Here is an 18,683-nt window from a genome sequence, read left to right on the forward strand (position 1 = left end):
TGCCTGAGCAGGTCTTGTCAAGACATTTTTCAGTAATACCAATGAATGAGAATTCCTTAGAACACTTTAAGTTGGAAGTGACGTGATCATGTTTGAGCTCTAAGAAGACCACTCCCACTGGTCTTAGGAGAAGACCTTTGAAAGGGCAAGGAAGGGGCAGGGGAGGGAGGCTGGGACTCAAGGGTACTAACCACGGTGGCTTGTGGCTTGTAGGGAGGAGGCCCGTGCAGGTACAAGAAGAAGCAGCTGAATCCAGAGAAGGGCCGGCCGTGAAGAAATGGATGCATTTAAGAGATGTAGACAGAGAAAAGGATGAGATTTCCTGATGGGGTGGCTACTGCTCTTTGCCTACACTCAGGCAGGGTAGGAGAAACTTATGGATTTCATTTTAAGGGAGAAACTTATGGATTTCAGACTTGTCATGTTCTGTGGGCACTAGGGAACTACCAGATGACACGTTAAGATTTATGGGGAGCTAAAAAGAGAATTTCTGCTTGAGAGATACACAGTTGCAGTCATTGTCAAATCCATGGCGACTGAAGCAGTGTGTGGGACGGAGATGGTTAAGGAAGAGCGTTCCGCGTATGAAGAGACAAAAGCCTAGGATGGAGACTGAATGCCTTCAATACTTAGATGATTTTTGTCTTATTTTCCTATTACTTCATGAGGAAATGATTTTAGAGTTTGTATCTAATTACCCCTGTCAGATCGTTTCTGTAAAAACGGAGGCCTCAGAAGCAAACCATGTATCTCCAAGTTACAGGACCACCTGGGGCAACTGTTAATTATATGCACTTCCATTAAAAAAAAAAAAAAGGCAATTTCAGTTTGGTTTTCCCACTTCAGATTACAGAAGGGAAAAATGGTTTTGTAAGTATTTCAGATAAAAATAAAGCAAGAATTGATTTTGCTTTTCATAGCTTTAAAAAAAAAAAAAAGGTATCTTGAAAAACAACCTATTGCCCACAGGGAGAAAGAGGCCTTATCTGATCATAATGGTGATTGGATTTTTTGTACACACTGACATTTGGTACAGGCCCTATCTTTGAATCCTTCTATTTCTAGCAGCATCGCAGCATTATTTGTAAGTGTTTATTGCGCTGTTAAAATAGAAAGACGTGAACACACGCAGTTTCCTTCTTAAAGGAAACCCACTGGGGTTGCGTCACTGCATTGGCCCTCAGAAACTGTTAAATTATGTCTTTGTTAGTACGGAGGGAAAGAGAAGCCTGCTTCCTTCACCACACTCTCACAGCACTCTTATCAAGCTTGCAGATATCCACAGCTGCCGACTCTAGCTGGGAGAGGGGCAGCACTGGTAACAAAACAGAGGACAAAACAGCCTTTCAACAGAGTAGGCAATGATATGCTATCATTACCACGGATCAGCCACATAATCGGGTAAAAAACGTGCTGTGAGTCCACATGTCCTCTAGATTGCTTTTAATAATGATACCCCGTGATAGTAACAGTGGGAAAGTGTTCATTCTCTTTAACTTGGACGGGAATCTTCACTTTGATAATACGTCACCATTTCTTAAAAATTTGCATACTGTATGAACTGGAAATTTTACTTCTGTAACGTTAAGAAATTTGTCATGAGGGGCGCCTGGGCGGCTCAGTGGGTTAAGCCTCTACCTGCAGTTCAGGTCATGATCCCAGGGCCCTGGGATCGAGCGCTGCATCGGGCTCTCTGCTCAGCAGGGAGCCTGCTTCTCTTCCTCTCTCTGCCTGCCTCTCTGCCTACTTGGAATCTCTGTCAAATAAATAAATAAAATCTTTAAAAAAAAAAAGAAATTTGTCATGAAATTCTCAAAGTATTACTCTATGAAAATATTAATCTCTATTTAGCTCTCAGAAGCCAAGTCTTAGGAACAATTACCTTTCCAACTAGGAGACCCAAGTTCAGAAGGGTAACATGATATAATAACTTATAGCTATTAAAATTACGATGTAAAAATATAATGAAATGAATATGCTCAAAATGTAAGAGCAGTTTACAAATAAGTATACAGTGTAGCAGTTTTGGGTGTGCACGTGAAAATGGCTACTTATTTTAAAAATTTTGAAACTGTATGCACTAAATTCTTCATTACTTAAGCCTGAGTGTTAAATGTACAGAGATTTACTCTTCTTCAATCTCGCAAAAATACTGAACTGAGAAGATGTACAAAATTGCATCAGACACTTAGACCCTAAGCTTTTTATGTCCTTCCAGCAAGCAACGTTTGATGGGTCCAAAGAAGGATGAACAATAGGACAACTGGGCCCCTGAGAGGAGGGTGAAGTGCACTCAGGAAGGCTCAGCTGGCCCGTGGAAACCTGGAACTCGTCTCTATCCTACCCCCATCTGGGAAGAGAATAATAGCAATCTAGTCATCTAAGCACTTTGCCCAGGGCCTTGGCATCTGACAGTTCTAGCAATGGATAAAAGCATTTGCGGTTTATTATCTGTTTTTAAAGCAGATTCAGATGGAGACCCTACCTACTGACCAAAAAGTGTAATAATGACTAGAGGTCTGAGGCACGTGCATAGATTGCATATACTCTGGCCTGTTAGTTCTGTTGGTCTTCATGTGTTTAAAATATCCTCGACTATTTTGAATCTCTTCCTTCTCCTTGACATTTTCATCATTTATTTATTTATTTATTTCTGTTGGGAAAATGCATTTTTGAGCAGGCTATCATTCAAACAACCTAGATATTAAGTTTAGACAGAAGATTAAAGTAGAATTAGGCCACATCGTTACGAAAAGTGCCCTGCTTCTTCTGATACTTTTATTACCAGTGATCCTGCTGTGAGGCAGAAAGCATTTACTGATGATCATCTCCTATGATTCAGGTGCTTTATATAATTAAATTACACTTAAATAATTTACATATATGTATATGTAATATATGTATATACATATATAGATAAACATATATTTAAATATATGTATTTCATACATTATTCTAAGCCACCCTTTAAGGACAGTGACTGACTCTTGTTTTACAGATGAGGAAACTGAACCTTCAAAATTACAAGAATCCTGCCCCACTTCACACATCGGGAAAGTATAGAACTGTATTGAAATCCCGGCCTTCTTCAACTCTATGGTCCCGCATTCCCCTGCTCTGCTCCCTACCTGGATTTTTAGAAGAAAAAAAGGAGACCCTTTCATGTTCTGCAAATGCTGAAATCACCACTACTATCAGCATCAGCCAGAACGGGATCTTTGGAGTGCATTTTCAGTAATAATATGCATCCCTCTAGCCAAGCTTCTCCCCAGACTTTTTTTTTTAAATTTATTTGATGGGGAGAGAGAGAGATCACAAGTAGGCAGAGAGGCAGGCAGAGAGAGAGGGGGAAGCAGGCTCCCCGCTGAGCAGAGAGCCCGATGCGGGGCTCGATCCCAGGATGCTGAGCTCATGACCTGAGCCGAAGGCAGAGGCTTAACCTACTGAGCCACCCAGGCGCCCCTCTCCCCAGACTTTTTAAAAAACAGTGGAAGGTCAGTCACAGAGTGTCTGATGCCCAGGTGATGTGTGCTATCAAAGCACTCAGAGAGCCCCAAAGTTGCTCAAAATTCTCAGACATCCATCTCCACTTTCCCTGGCATACATGTCATGTCCCACTTGAGTTTATTTCTACCGTCTAGCCTCAGACTCTTTGCAATCAAGTTATTTTAGAAAACTGATGATAAAGTAGCACTCAAGTCACTATTTTGGATGATCTGAGGCCCTTATTTACTTTCTCTCTTGGTCGACTTTTTCAGGATCCTGTAGGCTTATACATAGAAATGAAAACCTAGGTTGAGTCTATTTTCACTGCACTTGACAAGCTCGCTGGACCGAAAGACCTCCAGCGTAGGTGGGAATAAACACGCTGAAATGTCTAAATTACTTAAACATATCTCCTCTCCATCAGAAGTGAGAGTTCTCACCAGGCCTGTTGAATGCCATTGGCCATTCTAGTTAGGGACCCACTGGAAGGAAAGAGAACATAACATTTTTAAGAACAGATGAACAATCTCGTTGATATCATAACTGCTCTCCCACACAGGTATTTTCTTTTATAGATTTGGTGGGGCAGAGGGAGAAGCCATAGAGACTAGGGTAGAGCCAAAGGGAAATATATTTATATTATATTTTTACATATACTCTATTACTTACATGTGTAAATGAAATTGTCAAATGATTTAGTTGCTCTCCCAAAATACCAATAATACCACTTGCTACTTAAAGAATACTTAAAACTGAATAACAACAGTAACTAGCATCTATTAAGCACATACTATGCACAAGGCACACCGTTTTTTACACATACACACACATACGTATATGTATACAACTCTCCCAAGAGCCTAGTGAATTTTCATTTTACAGGTCAGGTAACTGAGACTCAGAGAGGCTGTGAAATAAAACCATTTGAATACACCTGGTCAGGAAGTGGCAAGGCCAAGATGATAAACACAGGTCCAAATCTATGCACCATCTATCTTCCCTGATGATATTCTGCCAGGTACCAGAATTTCTCAAGTTATGGCCTGATATTACCTACACTAAATTCACCCAGGGTAGATGTTCAAACATGTTCAAGCTCTACCTCTGACTTTCCAAATTAGAGTTCCTGAAAGGCAAGTCCCAAAGATCTACATTTTTAATTTGTTTCTTGGGTGACTTCTTAAAAATGTGAACATCAGAGAGCCAGGGTGGTTAACAGGCAGGCCCCTGACTGTGACAGTAACATAATGGAAAGACCATAGTAAGAGAAGTCAGATGACCTGGGTTTTAATCCCACCCTTTGAGTAACTAGTTCTGTGGCTTTGGACAAGTCCCTTCCTTCACTTTTCTGGGCCTGCTGATGATGGTAGATCAGACGCCTACTCTAACATTTCCTAAATATTTTAAGTAGATCCTCACAAATAGGAAAGAGTTCTATGACCGTCGGTACTGATCGGTCGGCTTCTAAGTCCTCTTTGTAGGGCCGGCCATTGCATTTCAGAGAGATTTTTCCCGACGTGGAGCAGGGTCAAGGCTGGCCAGTACCGCTGCCATGGACCACTGCAACCCGGCAGCAAGATCACATGGTGGCTCTTGCAGGCACAAATGAAGACAGGTGAATGATGGCTGTCATTCCAAATGTGCCAGGGTTGAGGTACAAAGGTAGTTTTTAGGCTTTTCTCTGGCCAGCAGCCTATTTTCGTGGAGAACAAGCAGTATTTCCTGTTTGAGAAATCAGGGGGATTTTAGAACTGACACCAACAGCTCCCTAATTTATTCTGACAAAGAGGTCATTGTGTCCAGTCTCTGAAACTATTCCTGCAGATCCAACAGCATGCATTTCATTTGTGGCCCACACAACTGTATTGGCCTTTACAAGAGAAGCAAATATGTCCTCAGCGGCTGCTTTGTATTGGCAATTAACTGATCTGTGGGCAGAATCTGGTATCTGCATATGCAAATGCACATTTAGCAGCATGCCCTAGAATGCAGGGACACATTTCATTTTATAGGCATATTCTGGGAGCCTGCAAGAATATGTAGTCTTTGTTTTAATCGGCAGTGGCTTGTCCAGTGTTTTCCATACCAACATGTTTACTAAATGAGTGTTTGATCTTTCAGTCCCAAAATAAACAGCTAATGAATATTCATGCATATTGAATGCAGTCAGAGAAAAAGCCAAGAATAGAACATCAGAGTGCATACTCCTACTCCCCATCTGTAACCATTAGGAAAACAGGACTACATTGCCACTAGCTAGGCAAGGAGTCATTCATTCAACAAACAGCTATTAATTGCACATTATGTACAAGCCACTGAAATAAACAATAGAGGCTTTTTTTTTAATTTCAAAGAAGACAAATTACCTGAAAGTAGAGAATAATGATTTAAGAGTATTCATTCAACACATACTTACTGAGTACGTACTTCACATGAGACCATGATATAGGCCCTAAAGCATCAAGCTATTAATTTTTTAAAAGTGATCAAAATCATTTCCCTTACAAAGTTTATGTTCAGGTTGAGGAAGCAAAGAACAAATGAGTATAAAATACACAGTATGACTGATGGTGGCAAGTATTATGCAAAAAAAAAAAAAAGAAAAAATAGAGAACCGAATATGGGTGCCTATTGAGAGGACACTAATTTAACTCAGGAAATGAGGATAGTCTTACAAAGAAGATAAAATGTGAATACAGAGTTGATGGGGATATGGAAGGGAGCCACATGGGAAGAGTATTCAGGACATAGGCTATTTGGGGTGCAAAGCCTCTGAGGAAGGTGAGCAAACAGGAATTTAGGAGTACACAAGGGAGGCTAGTGTAACTAATGTAGAGGGAAAAAGTTAGAAGAAAAAAGTTCGAGACAAGGGGATGTCGGATCATTTTTTTGCTATAGAAATCATCATTTTTTAATGCTATAGAAGATATAAAAAGTCTTTGACTTTGACTCTAATTAGATGGGAGGCTCTTGGGGTTTGAGCAGAGGAATGACATGATCCAACTTGGATTTGAAAACAATATCATTAGCCTATGAGCTCAAAGTAGACTGGAGGGGCAAGGGCAGAAGAAGCAAGTCCAGTGGGATGGTGCTGACTATCATCAGGTTAATGAACGATGAAGGGTTGAATGGGGATAGAAATGGTGGAAATGATGAGAAATATCTGAATTGGGGATGTTTCAAATGTGGAGCTTGTATGATTTCTTGAACCATCTAACACTTCATTTTGAAATACAATACACATGCAGAAAAGTGCATCAAATAGAAATGTAAAATTTACCAACGTAATATAATACAATACATGTAATATAAAGAAGACACCGTGTATCCACCACCCAGAGTAAGATAAAACACGGACAGTGCTCCAGATGATCCACTCAACAAGCTGGAAGAAAGACTGAGTTAAGTACAAGCTCAGGAGATCTAAAAGAGACCCAATCATACTTGCAGAAGTGAAAAGGACGGAGTCTGAAATAAAAATTTCACCAGGTAGGATGCACAGCAGAAGAGATACTGCAAAATAAAAGATTAGTGAACTTTCCAATATGGTGTCTTTATTTTTTTATTTTTAAAAAGATTTTATTTATTTATTTGACAGAGAGAGATCACAAGTAGGCAGAAAGGCAGGCAGAGAGAGAGAGAGGGGAAAGCGGGCTTCCTGCCAAGCAGAGAGCCCAATGCGGGACTCGATCCTAGGACCAGGAGATCATGACCTGAGCCGAAGGCAGAGGCTTAACCTACTGAGCCACCCAGGTGCCCCAAGATGGTGTCTTTAATGAAAAGGGATGGAACTACATTCTTAAGAAACATGACAGACATCTTCCAAGAGAAATAAAAGTTGTTCCTGAGGGTTCTGCCACTGCCAGACGAAATATTCTCTTCATAGTAGAAAACACAGAGTCAGAGTGTTACTGGCTTACAAGGTGGATTTAGACTGTTCTTGTTCAGTCCTGGTATCCAGTCACAGTGGCTACAAATTCTAGACAGAAAAAGACAATATTGGTAAAATATTTCTTAGAAAATTATGATCACCTAGATGGTATACAAGTTACAGGGTTTTGGCTACAGAGGAGTCCCTTTCCAAGACATCACCAGCTTGGAGCACCTGCTCACTTGATTCACTGCACAAGAACACATATAGTAGCAGGGATTGCTCTAATTAAAAATATGGAACAAAAGATCCTGTTCCAGGCTATTCTGTTCCATTGGCAGAGAAGAGTATCACAGCAGCTTGAGGGAAAGACCATGACAAAGATGCTTTTGCACAGAGTAACATAGCTCTCATTGGTGCCTGTATTTGTAGTCAGGGATAGCTGTACCATTTATAATATAGTGTGAGACAATAGGGGATGAAGATCTAAGGCATTTAATGGTATCAAACTGTACAGAGGCATCACTAATAATGAGACCTGCTTCTGGAAATCCTCTTAACACTATATTAAAGAGTATAGATATTTTAGGTAAGAAATTCCCAGTTACTGAGAATTCAAAGGGCAACAAGCTGCTGCTATGTCATCCTAGAGTTAGTCAAAGGGATGGTACAGATAGACCTCATATGAGATTGTACAAGGTATAAACCAAAGCCAAAGCCAAAAAATGGTGTATTAAAGTATTTCCTTTGGTGCTGGTGGAGCTCTGCTCCAGAAATTAACAAGGCACCTCTTGAATTTTCCCTTCAGGTACTGCATAACCTTGGGATTAATGTCTTCAAGGATGCAGGTTCTGATTCCAATATAGGCCCAGAAAAGGCTGATTATCTTGACACAGGACATGGCAGAGAAACTGACTACACTTGAGAAAAAGATACCTTGAAGAATTTGGTCATCGTCTTCTCCTTACTGTCTTCAAGAGGGGGAGGATGGCAAGGGAGGAAAAAATTCACAACTAAAAGAATGATCCAGAAACTGTATCCCATTAGGCCTTGCTTTATGACTAGATATGTGAGCACTCGTGGGGTATGGGCTCACGTGTAAGCAGGCATCCATGTGTGTATGTAATACACGCTTACTCTACAGATGTATTTATGTTCTATGATACGTTACAGTCACGCTCTTTGTTGGTTTATGAACATTCTGCCCTTCTCATTTGTTTTCTCCAACATTTAGGTAACCTCTAATTAGGAAATGCATTTAATCGTGTGAAAGATTAATGTTGAACTAAGCTTTTAAGGGCCCAATGCCAAGAGATAGTAATTCAATCTGGTACTGATCTCCTCACAAATAACAGAACTGAGAAACTTTTATATAGAACTGGAGATCACATGAAACAGATTTGAATAAAATTACCATGATTGCTTTATGTTTATATTTAACTTGCATTTTTATACAAACAAGATTGTGTAAGGTATATTTAAAGCTTTAGTGATTTAAGAGTCTTTCTTACTCTTCATGATTTTTGAGTGCAGACTTCTAAAGAAATACGTGAAAACAAATTACATTGTCTTTTCTCATTAAGCATTAAATAAAGTACGGCCTTCACAAAAACAGTTTCCAAATTATGTTAGAACAAACCGTGGAGAAAACTGGGTTGTAAACCTACAACAGGTGGGAAACGGTATGTAAAGAATTAGTAGGAAAACTCATGAAGTCCTAGTGATGTAGCGTTTTGCTATCACCTAGCTGGTGAAAATGCTTCATAAAAACGTCTTCCTTCTCTCTGAGGATGTGCCAGTGAGACGCTGAAGCCAGCTCCCTCGGGCTCCCCAGGACCGACTGAATGTGTCTCTTCCCAGCTCCACTCGCAGAGACATCAATAATGGCTTGAAATCACCCATGACAGAAGCATTACACCATGCAAACTGGCAACTGCCACTGATTAAGGCTTTTTTTTTTTTTCCTTTTGAAAACTCAGTTATTAAGCATTTGCCCTTACAACATTCAGAGGACTATGAGCCTATGCATCATGCATTGTGGGTATCAAGATGAAAGACACCCTAGATATGGTTCCCGGGGAGACAGAATCTGAGATGAAGATATCTGCGTAGGAAGTTGTCTCAGACCTGACTTTCATTTTCTGCACTCCGATGCTTTGCCATTTGAGGCCTGGCCAACACTAGGGGGGCTGCCCAATTTCTAGAGATAGTAACTACTCTGACTACAAGTGTGCTTTTTAAAGATCTTTTTTTAAATTTTATTTGACAGAGAGGCAGGCAAATAGAGAGAGGGGGAAGCAGGCTCCCTGCTGAGCAGAAAGCCCGATCCATGCAGGGCTCGATCCCAGGACCCTGAGATCATGACCTGAGCTGAAGACAGAGGCTCAACCCACTGAGCCATCCGGGTGTCCCCACAAGTGTGCTTTTTAAAGGCAAACCTAACAATCCAGAGTCCACACCCCCAACCACCTGTCCTCACCACCCCAGGGCCAGGTACCGGGCAAGTAAGGGCAGCCTCTGTAGCAGTGAGTAGACATTTTTTTTTACAAAACTTACTTCATTTGTCCCTTTGCTTGAAAATCCCATTAACCCTTCTTCCTCATAGGACCTCCCTCTCCCGCTGCCTCCTGACGGACCCCAGTGCCTCCCTGTGCTGCCCACCATTGTGTGGTGGGGCCCCTATTCTTGAGAACTGAGTAACTATCTTCTCAGTGGCAATCATCTCCTTCACACCTAAATAATAATACAACCTATAAATACAGTAGTTCCTTGAAGAACGCTCTCAACATCAACACATTTGAAAAAGAGATAGAAATATTTAATCTCAGGGGCGCCTGGGTGGCTCAGTGGGTTAAGCCTCTGCCTTCGGCTCAGGTCATGATCCCAGGGTCCTGGGATCGAGCCCCGCATCTGGCTCTCTGCTCGGCAGGGAGCCTGCTTTCTCCTCTCTCTCTCTGCCTGCCTCTCTGCCTACTTGTGATATCTCTCTGTCAAATAAATAAACAAAATCTTTAAAAAAAAAAAAAAAGAAAGAAATATTTAATCCCAAGAAAGGCCTCAGTCAACCCCACAGAAATGGGATGTTCTTCTAAAGCATTCCCTTTGATGCAAAGGACCTCGCTTTCACAAGCCCATGCTGATCAGGGTAGGGTGTGTCTAGATGGTAGACAGAGGGCTTGACCTCCCCTTGGAAGAAACTCCAGCTGCTAACATCACCCACAGAGGGATTCTGCTAAGTGCCGTGAGCCGCCAATATCCTCAGCATCTGGGGGAAGTCCTCAGTTCTCACAGAGGGCTGGGGAGGTGTATCTCTGCACATACGACACAAGAAGATAAAGTCAACTACCAGATGCTAGCTTTTAAGATTCATGAGCTTTCTGAGGGAATCAACGTCAGTGAGGAGCATAAATGCTGTCGCAGAAAAGGCGCTAAAAGTTCGTGCCAAATGCAAAGTCAGATATGGCCCTTCAACTCTGGCAGAAAAATAAATGTAAAATAAATTAGCCATTTACAACTTTGCAAAACCCAACAGACTGTGAAGATTTATCACCTGGACCATGAAAAAAAAATTGACTATCTTCTACAAAGTAATTAAAAATGAAGACTGATGCAACTGAAGTCCAAATAAAATAAGCTTCAAGAGTAGACAAAATGTGGAAATAAAAGTTTGCTGGATTTGTGTGTCTCTCTCTCTCTTTCCCCCTCCCTCCCTGTCTCTGTCTCTCTCTCTCTCCCTCCTCCCTCCCTGTCTCTGTCCCTATCTCTCTTCCTTTCTCTCTCTTCCTCTCCTCTAATTTGACTTTATCATTTCCTATCATTTTGTAAAGTTTGTGACTGACTGAACAGGCTAGGACCATGGTCAAAGGCTGATGACGTTCTTCATCCCCCACAACAGTGAGCACAAGGGCATGAGGCCCATGTGGATTCTGAGCAGCAGCAGGGTGAGTCTAAGGAAATTTTCTGCTTGTCCTTAACTGTTTTCTCTCTAGCAATTAGGGAATAAAGGATGTGCAATCCACACTTAGCACTCTTTCATTATTCTAACAAGCCACGACAGAAATAAAATACATCCCTCTCCTCCCAAATTAAACAGATACCATGGTTGAGCCACAAAATCCTATAGGTTTTTCTGTAAAACATAAAGGAAACAGACAAAAGAGAATGGATTTTATTCAAAGAAATTTAGCACATTTACACAGGAAAAGAAAATGTCTAGAGATTTCCTAAGCATTCACAGAAACCAGTGCAGATGAGGAAAAGGAGCTAGTCAAGGGAATGGCCGAAGGAAAGACCACACTTCTTCATGACTAGTTGAAGATGTGAAAGTTTCTCTAGGGACACATCTTTTTTAAAACATGTTGTCTGGGGGCGCCTGGGTGGCTCAGTGGGTTAAAGCCTCTGCCTTCAGCTCAGGTCATGATCCCAGAGTCCTGGGATCAAGCCCCACATCGGGCTCTCTGCTCTGCAGGGAGCCTGCTTCCTCCTCTCTCTCTGCCTGCCTCTCTGCCTAGTTGTGATTTCTCTCTGTCAAATAAATAAAAAGTATTTAAAAAAAAAAAAAAAAAAAAAAAAAAACATGTTGTCTGAGTGCAGTGGTTTACTTGCTTCTTGATGCTTTCCTTGCATTGTGTTCTAAATATCTAGACAGCTGCAGATCTCGTACTTGGTCCTACACAATCAAATACGTATGTATTTTTCTGGTCCTGTGCTTGCTGCCACTGAAGACACAAAGTTAATAACAGCTAACATATTTTGAGCATATATCACAGACTAGAGGCTACACAAATCTTTTAAAACTCTCACAACAGTCCTTTGGTAATGAGCTTATAATTATTTTTATTTATGGGTAAAAAAAAACTAACACTTGCCAAAAAAAAAAAAAAAAAAGGCTAACACTCAGGAACATTAAGTAACTTGCTTAAGGATATGAGCTTGCAAGTTGTTCAGAAAGACCAGAACCATGGTCTGGTAGCAGAGTTTGAAATTTAAACTATTCTGCTTTACACTGTCTAGTCTAGTTTCTTTTCTCTTTCTTTTTTCATAGACTGATTTATGTATTTGAGAGAGACAGCATGCGCACCAGATCAGGGAAAGGGGCAGAGGGTTAGGAAGAGAGATTCTCAGGCAGACTCCCTGCTTAGCATAGAGTCTGACTAGGGTTCGATTCCATGACCCTGAGATCATGACCTAAGCTGAAATCAATGGTCAGACACTTAACCGACTGAGCCATCAAGGCACCCCCAATCTCTTTCCATAAGAAGAGATTCAGTATTATCAATAGGATTCTAGAAGGAAGGAGAAAATGATTTTACTCTTGAAAAACTAGTTGAAAATAGGTAGTTAAAGATGGTAGTTATGGAGGGGGGAAATGTTCATGCAGAGATTTTACAATATTGTAAGACATCTTTTGAGGAGACAAGTTGGTATTGTATCAGCAATCACCAGAAGATAACCTTGGGACAAATTATAGAAGCTCTATATATTTATCCATCCCTTGGTTTAATTACTGGATTTTATAACCAGAGAAAATTCTTGGTCCACAATCCTTAAGAATATCCCTAAGAGAAGACATGCTTTATAGGAGGTAAGAAGGAAGTTACTGCCTTAGAAAGTATATTGATTCTTGGTGTCTTCTCTCTCCCTCTGAATCTCCCTGTGTACTCTCAGGCCTGCCAGGGCACTCATTATGGCCAGAAAACCCTTACACCTCACAGCCCTGCCGATCTATTACTTAATTTCCTACCCAGACCATCCAATGGATAAAAAGACTGGCAGCCATATTGAATGGGTATCTCTAGCTAGCCTGTGTCATACAAGTGGACTTATGGAATTCTGACCAGGATCAGGAAGTAGATACACATGTCTTCCTGCTAATGGGGACCTAACTTCCGATTTCCTTTTTTTTTTTTTTTTAAGATTTTATTTATTTATTTGACAGACAAAGATCACAAGTAGGCAGAGAAGCAGGCAGAGAGAGAGGGGGGAAGCAGGCTCCCTGCCAAGCAGAGAGTCCAATGCGGGGCTCGATCTCAGGACCCTGAGATCATGACCTGAGCTGAAGGCAGAGGCTTTAACCACTGAGCCATCCAGGCACCCCACTTCCGATTTCCTTTTTTGGCTGAATTCTGGAGGCCACATATCCAAGACAGAGAAGACCATGGGGGCAGAGAGAGAGAAGATGTAACAAGTAAAGTAGCCCAAATTCCAAACTAGGAAGCAGCAGAATGACTTTTATTCCATTTAGCATCTCTGCTACACTTCACCCCTCAGAAATAACAAACAAGAAATCAACCTCCTTCTTTGACAGAGTTAGAACGGGAATGAAGCAGACATTTTTTGCTTCTCCAGCATTTCTTTCATTTCTTCTTCTTATTTTTTTCCCCATCTATAAAAATACTTGTTTTCTTTCCCTTTTCTTTGAGATTTCATTTATTTGAGAGACAGAGACATAGCATGAATGGGGGAAGGAGGCAGAGGGAGTAGGAGAAGCAGATTCCCAGCTGAGCAGGGAGCCCATTGCAGGGCTCAATCCCATGACCCTGGGATCAGGACCTGAGCCAAAGACAGATGCTTAACTGACTGAACCACCCAGGCACCCCTAAAAATGTCAACAGAAACACTAAAAATCCTGAGAAAGAAAAATTCTTCTTTACCATAATATGAGTTAAAAGAAACCTTCCATATTTTTCAGGGCTTTGTAGATGGATGACAGGAGGTTTGAAACTGCTATAGTCCTTTTCCTACCAGAAGGCTAGGAAATTAGAGGAAACATTAATTGAGATATGCGGTCAAGTTTGAGTTCAGAATCAAGCAATACCTATTTTGCACATTTTTCAACTAGGAGAGCCGACAAAGACTTTTTGAAAAGCTGGCTGAGTACATTTTTCTGTCTGTTCCCACAAGAAGTGATGATGGCAAGCCCCATTCTGGTCCACCATATTCGGCCCTTCTCAGGTCTTGTGGAGAGCTGACTGCACCTGCCTGCAGTCTATTACTATGGAACTGGACTTGTGTAACGCTCAAAAACATGTCAAAAACACATTTGTGCTCCTAAGGAACTTTACCAAGACCCTAGGTATGAGATCTACTTAACACCATGTGAAAGGTAAGTTTTGAAATACCATTGCCAGATGGTAGTAGAGGCTTGGTAAGTCTTAGAGCTTCCTGGCAGGACTTCACTCTAGGCAGACAGAGTATCAAAAGCAACTCCTGTGAAGAGCTGGGAAACTCCAGATACCTTGCATACTGCTTGTTCTAACATTCTATACTATGCTCTAGAGAGAATGTATCAATTAAGGAATGACAGTAACAGGTAAGTTCTATTTGATTTGTGTCTCAAAAGGGTCATTTGTGCCAAGTCTTTCAAACAGTCAACTGTGAGATGTGTCCAAGTGATTCAGGATAGATAGGTCCAAGATGGAGACACATGTATTAGAAATATGACTACTGATTAACTGTGACGCCTTAAGGTCAATCAGGGCACAGAGAAATGGAATCACTACACAAGGTAAATCCACATGGGCAATCGTTTCAACCATTATTTTAGAGTTTGAGCTCCTTTGGCATCAGAGTGATGAAGTCTACATCTCCCCTGGCCTGCTTCCTCTGTTCCCATGTCACAGGAAAGGGAGATCTGAGGAAACTTTTCTTATTAATTCCTCCCTTCCATCCTCCGCTTATTAGATCCCATAAGCCACGCTAACACCTTTCGCCTTTCCCTTTAACTTCTTGCTCTTACATCGTTTCTGTTTCCTCTTGGTTCTAGGGGTCATGAAGTCTCCCCTCTCCTTAGGCTCCTCATATTACCTGGGCTACTCTGTATAGTCTGGGCCTTGTCCACTCTTCCTTATGTTTCTGTCTCTGCCGAAAGGACCCTTCCTCAGCTAAATCAGGTGTCCCTGCAATCATCAGTCACTGCACTCGTAGTTTTCATTCAGAGGCCCTATCATATTTTGTGTTTACTGACACGGACAGGCATGTTATTGTCTGATGTCTTGCAGAACACCCTAAATTAATCTTATCAAGGGCAAGGACTCTACACATTTGTTTTTTGCTATTTCTCACAAGCCAAGCACAGTGCCTGGTGTCTAGTGCATGGTGTTAGTGACTGGTGATACGTTCTCTCTAGAGCATAGTATAGAATGTTAGAACAAGCCGTATGCAAGGTATCTGGAGTTTCCCAGCTCTTCACAGGAGATGCTTTTGATACTCTGTCTGTCTAGAGTGAAGTCCTGCCAGGAAGCTCTAAGACTTACCAAGCCTCTACTACCATCTGGCAATGGTATTTCAAAACTTACCTTTCACCTAGTGTTAAGTCTTTTCTTTTTTCCAAAGAAATAATTATACACTCCTCATTCTGTCCTCCAGGAAAAGGCTGGATTAAGAACTACGTGAATACGAACTAGAGCTTTCATAGCAAGTGAGCCTTTTCTTTCCACAGTCACTCTGAGCACACACAGCAACACCACGTGCGATTTTCCTGCTTTCGAAGGGGCCCTTGGGGCAGCATGGGAGGAACCAGTAACCCAGGAGCCCTGCCCTTAGCCTTTCCACTGTTGCTTGCTGAACCCGACTCGTGTGCTCAGGGTAAATTAATTATTCTCTCCTGTCCGAGGGCTTCTGAGAAAGCACAGCTGCAAAGCCTGATGAGTCCTAGAAGATCAAAACAAGCCTGGATACTGTTGTCGGCTTGTCATCCCTGTCGCAGAGCTCCCTAAATGTTGGCAGCTTTGGCAAGCTTTGGTGTGTGATTACTCTCAGTACAGCCCTCCCTCACCGCTCCCCCCCACCCCCCGAAGCATTATCTCAGACATTCTTAAAAAAACAAATTCTTTTAAATAAAACTTGCTGCTTGTGAATAAAACCAGTCAGCTTTGGGCCAATCCACCTTTCTGTGTCCTGGTCCAACACCACCACCATGACAATGAGGCTCAAATACCATGCCCAACAGACAAGGGAGAACAGAAACTGCCCCTTTCCCTCTTTCTGCACTCTGGAGCAAGAAATCACCCACTCCTCCCAGGGGACTTCCCCAGAGAGTCCCTTTAAAGCGGTATTTCCTGACTGAACAGGTATTATATTTCTTCAACAGATCATTCTTCTTCCTGCATTGCCGTAATTTTTTTTTTTTTTTAATTCTTATTTTCAAACCACCTAAGAGCCAAGTGGATGAAGTTCTTGGGAAATATGGTCTCTGACTTCACGTTGTGGGTATTTTCCCTCGTCTGCCACTTCTAGGCAGAGTATTTCTTTACAAACAAAACTGCTGTATTGGACTGGAACATAGACCGAGGCCTGCCTTGCAGCCTGCCAAACCAGGTGACCTCGTATTTTAGGAAAAAAAAACACAAAAAAACAACAACAAAAAAACAACAGTGGCTGCTCTCACTTGTTTGCCTTTTAATTTTTATGGTATCTGTTAAGTGAAATTTGACCTTAGATTAGAAGAGAGGCTTCAACGGATTTGTCCTGGAATCTCAGCTATCTTAAAAAAAAAAAAAAATCTTACTGTGTCCATTGACTTTAAGGAAAAGTAATTTCTGCAATTTAACACTAAGGGGATTTTACTTTTGCTTTTCTAATAAATTATACATAGAGCTTTAAGGATGCCAGGGAGGCTTTATGCGAGGGGTATACTCAAAAGGCATGCACAGGAAAATATATTTTGCTGTTTGCTTAATCTTCTGATTTTATATTAAAACTTTTAATTTAATTTTCCCATTAATATCCAAAGCTTGACTGTGCGCAAAATGACACAATATTAAGGGTGGATTTTATGGTATTTAAATTCCATATTCCCCTCCTCTTTTACCCATTCACATTAAGGCGAAGATTTCGAAATAAGAAATATATTATGATTAGGCATAAATGAGGCAGGAGACCAAAACCAAAGCAGTGTCACTGGCTACAAAGAGTCCCATATTCTGTGTTAGCATACTACAGTCTCTCCTCACTGCTTCTAGGGATAAAAGACTGAAATTTGCCAAGAAAATGATCATCATACTGCCAAAATGGGCTTCCAATTTATTACACTTGTGCTGGGAAACCCTTTTCCACTAAATCTTAAATCTCATCTCTGAACTCAAGAATCTTTGTTAATGTAAGGTCATTAATTTTAATTAAACGGAGATCCTTTTTTTTGTTTTCACTTGCAAGAAAATGAGAATCAGTCTCAGTAACTTTCATTCAATAAACAGAACAAATTAAAATTTATAATACGTCTCTGGATGTATCTAAAATGGTCTCATCAAAAGCCTATTAATTGGCAAGAAGGGAAGATTCTCAGTGGGTTATGGTAAAAGATGTACCCAGGATTTAGCGAACAAGATCTATTTGCTAAGCTAGCGTGTGCCGTTAATTTTGCTGCACTGTTACATCAGACTTCCATTTTAACATTATTGTCGGGAAGTAAAGATACTATCAACTTTATAGGCTATGGTTAAAATAACTAATTTACTGTAACCGCGATCTGTATTTGTGTAGCTTTTGACAGCTTACAAAGCACTTTTACAAATATCAGCTCTTTCTGCATGATTAGGAATAGTATATGCTTTAGACATAAATGGGCTGGATCACAAATCTATCTGTACCAGTTATTAGTTCTTCCTTCAGGAAAATAACTTCAACTCTCAGAGCCTCCACTGTCTTATCTTAAAAATAGGAATAATACTTGCATGGTTAGCCAAACCTCCCTCCCTCCCTTCCGTTTTATTTAAACGGGAACCAATATTCATGACAGGACCCAGAGGCACTGCTGGTTCAGCCTCCTCTCCCAGGACTTTAAAGGTGGACTCTTTAAGGTTTGGTCCTGACTCTTCTTTTCTTACTCTCCATTTTTTTCCTACGTGGTACCACTTATGACCTTGGCTTCACTTCTGAGGACATTTCCCACACTTCTCCCCTCCTCTGGGTTGCATTCCATCTGTCCAACTTCCTATCCAACATTTTTCCTAAGTGTCACAGCTACTTCTCATTCATCACATCCCAGAATGAGTACATAATCTCCTTCCTCCTCAAACTGGTTCTCTTCCTTTGCTATCTCACGAGCACTGCTCTATAGTGAACAAAAACAAAACCCTACTCTCAATTTGTAGTACCACTATTTATAGCTGTCTGGGACCACAGGCTATTAAGTACTGGGCCCAGATATATTTCTCAGTAATTATGGGGATCAATATATCATAATGTTTGAAAGCAAGGACTTCTGCGTCAGACTCCAAGTTTAAATTCCCCCTACTTTTTATCAGATCTGTAAGATTATGAAAATTAGTTAATCTCTTTGAGTTTCAGGTTCTAAGAATATAAAACTGGGAGAGGTATGTTAATT

At 41.0% G+C, this 18,683-nt stretch overlaps 1 pseudogene; it reads left to right on the forward strand.

Moving 5' to 3' along the window:
* LOC123939255 overlaps window positions 1-8,374 on the forward strand; it is a 67,137-nt pseudogene extending 58,763 nt beyond the window's left edge.
* The last annotated feature ends 10,309 nt before the right edge of the window (window positions 8,375-18,683 follow it).

Source organism: Meles meles, chromosome 3 (genome assembly GCF_922984935.1).
Source record: "Meles meles chromosome 3, mMelMel3.1 paternal haplotype, whole genome shotgun sequence".
In the NCBI taxonomy this organism is placed as follows: Eukaryota; Metazoa; Chordata; class Mammalia; order Carnivora; family Mustelidae; genus Meles; species Meles meles.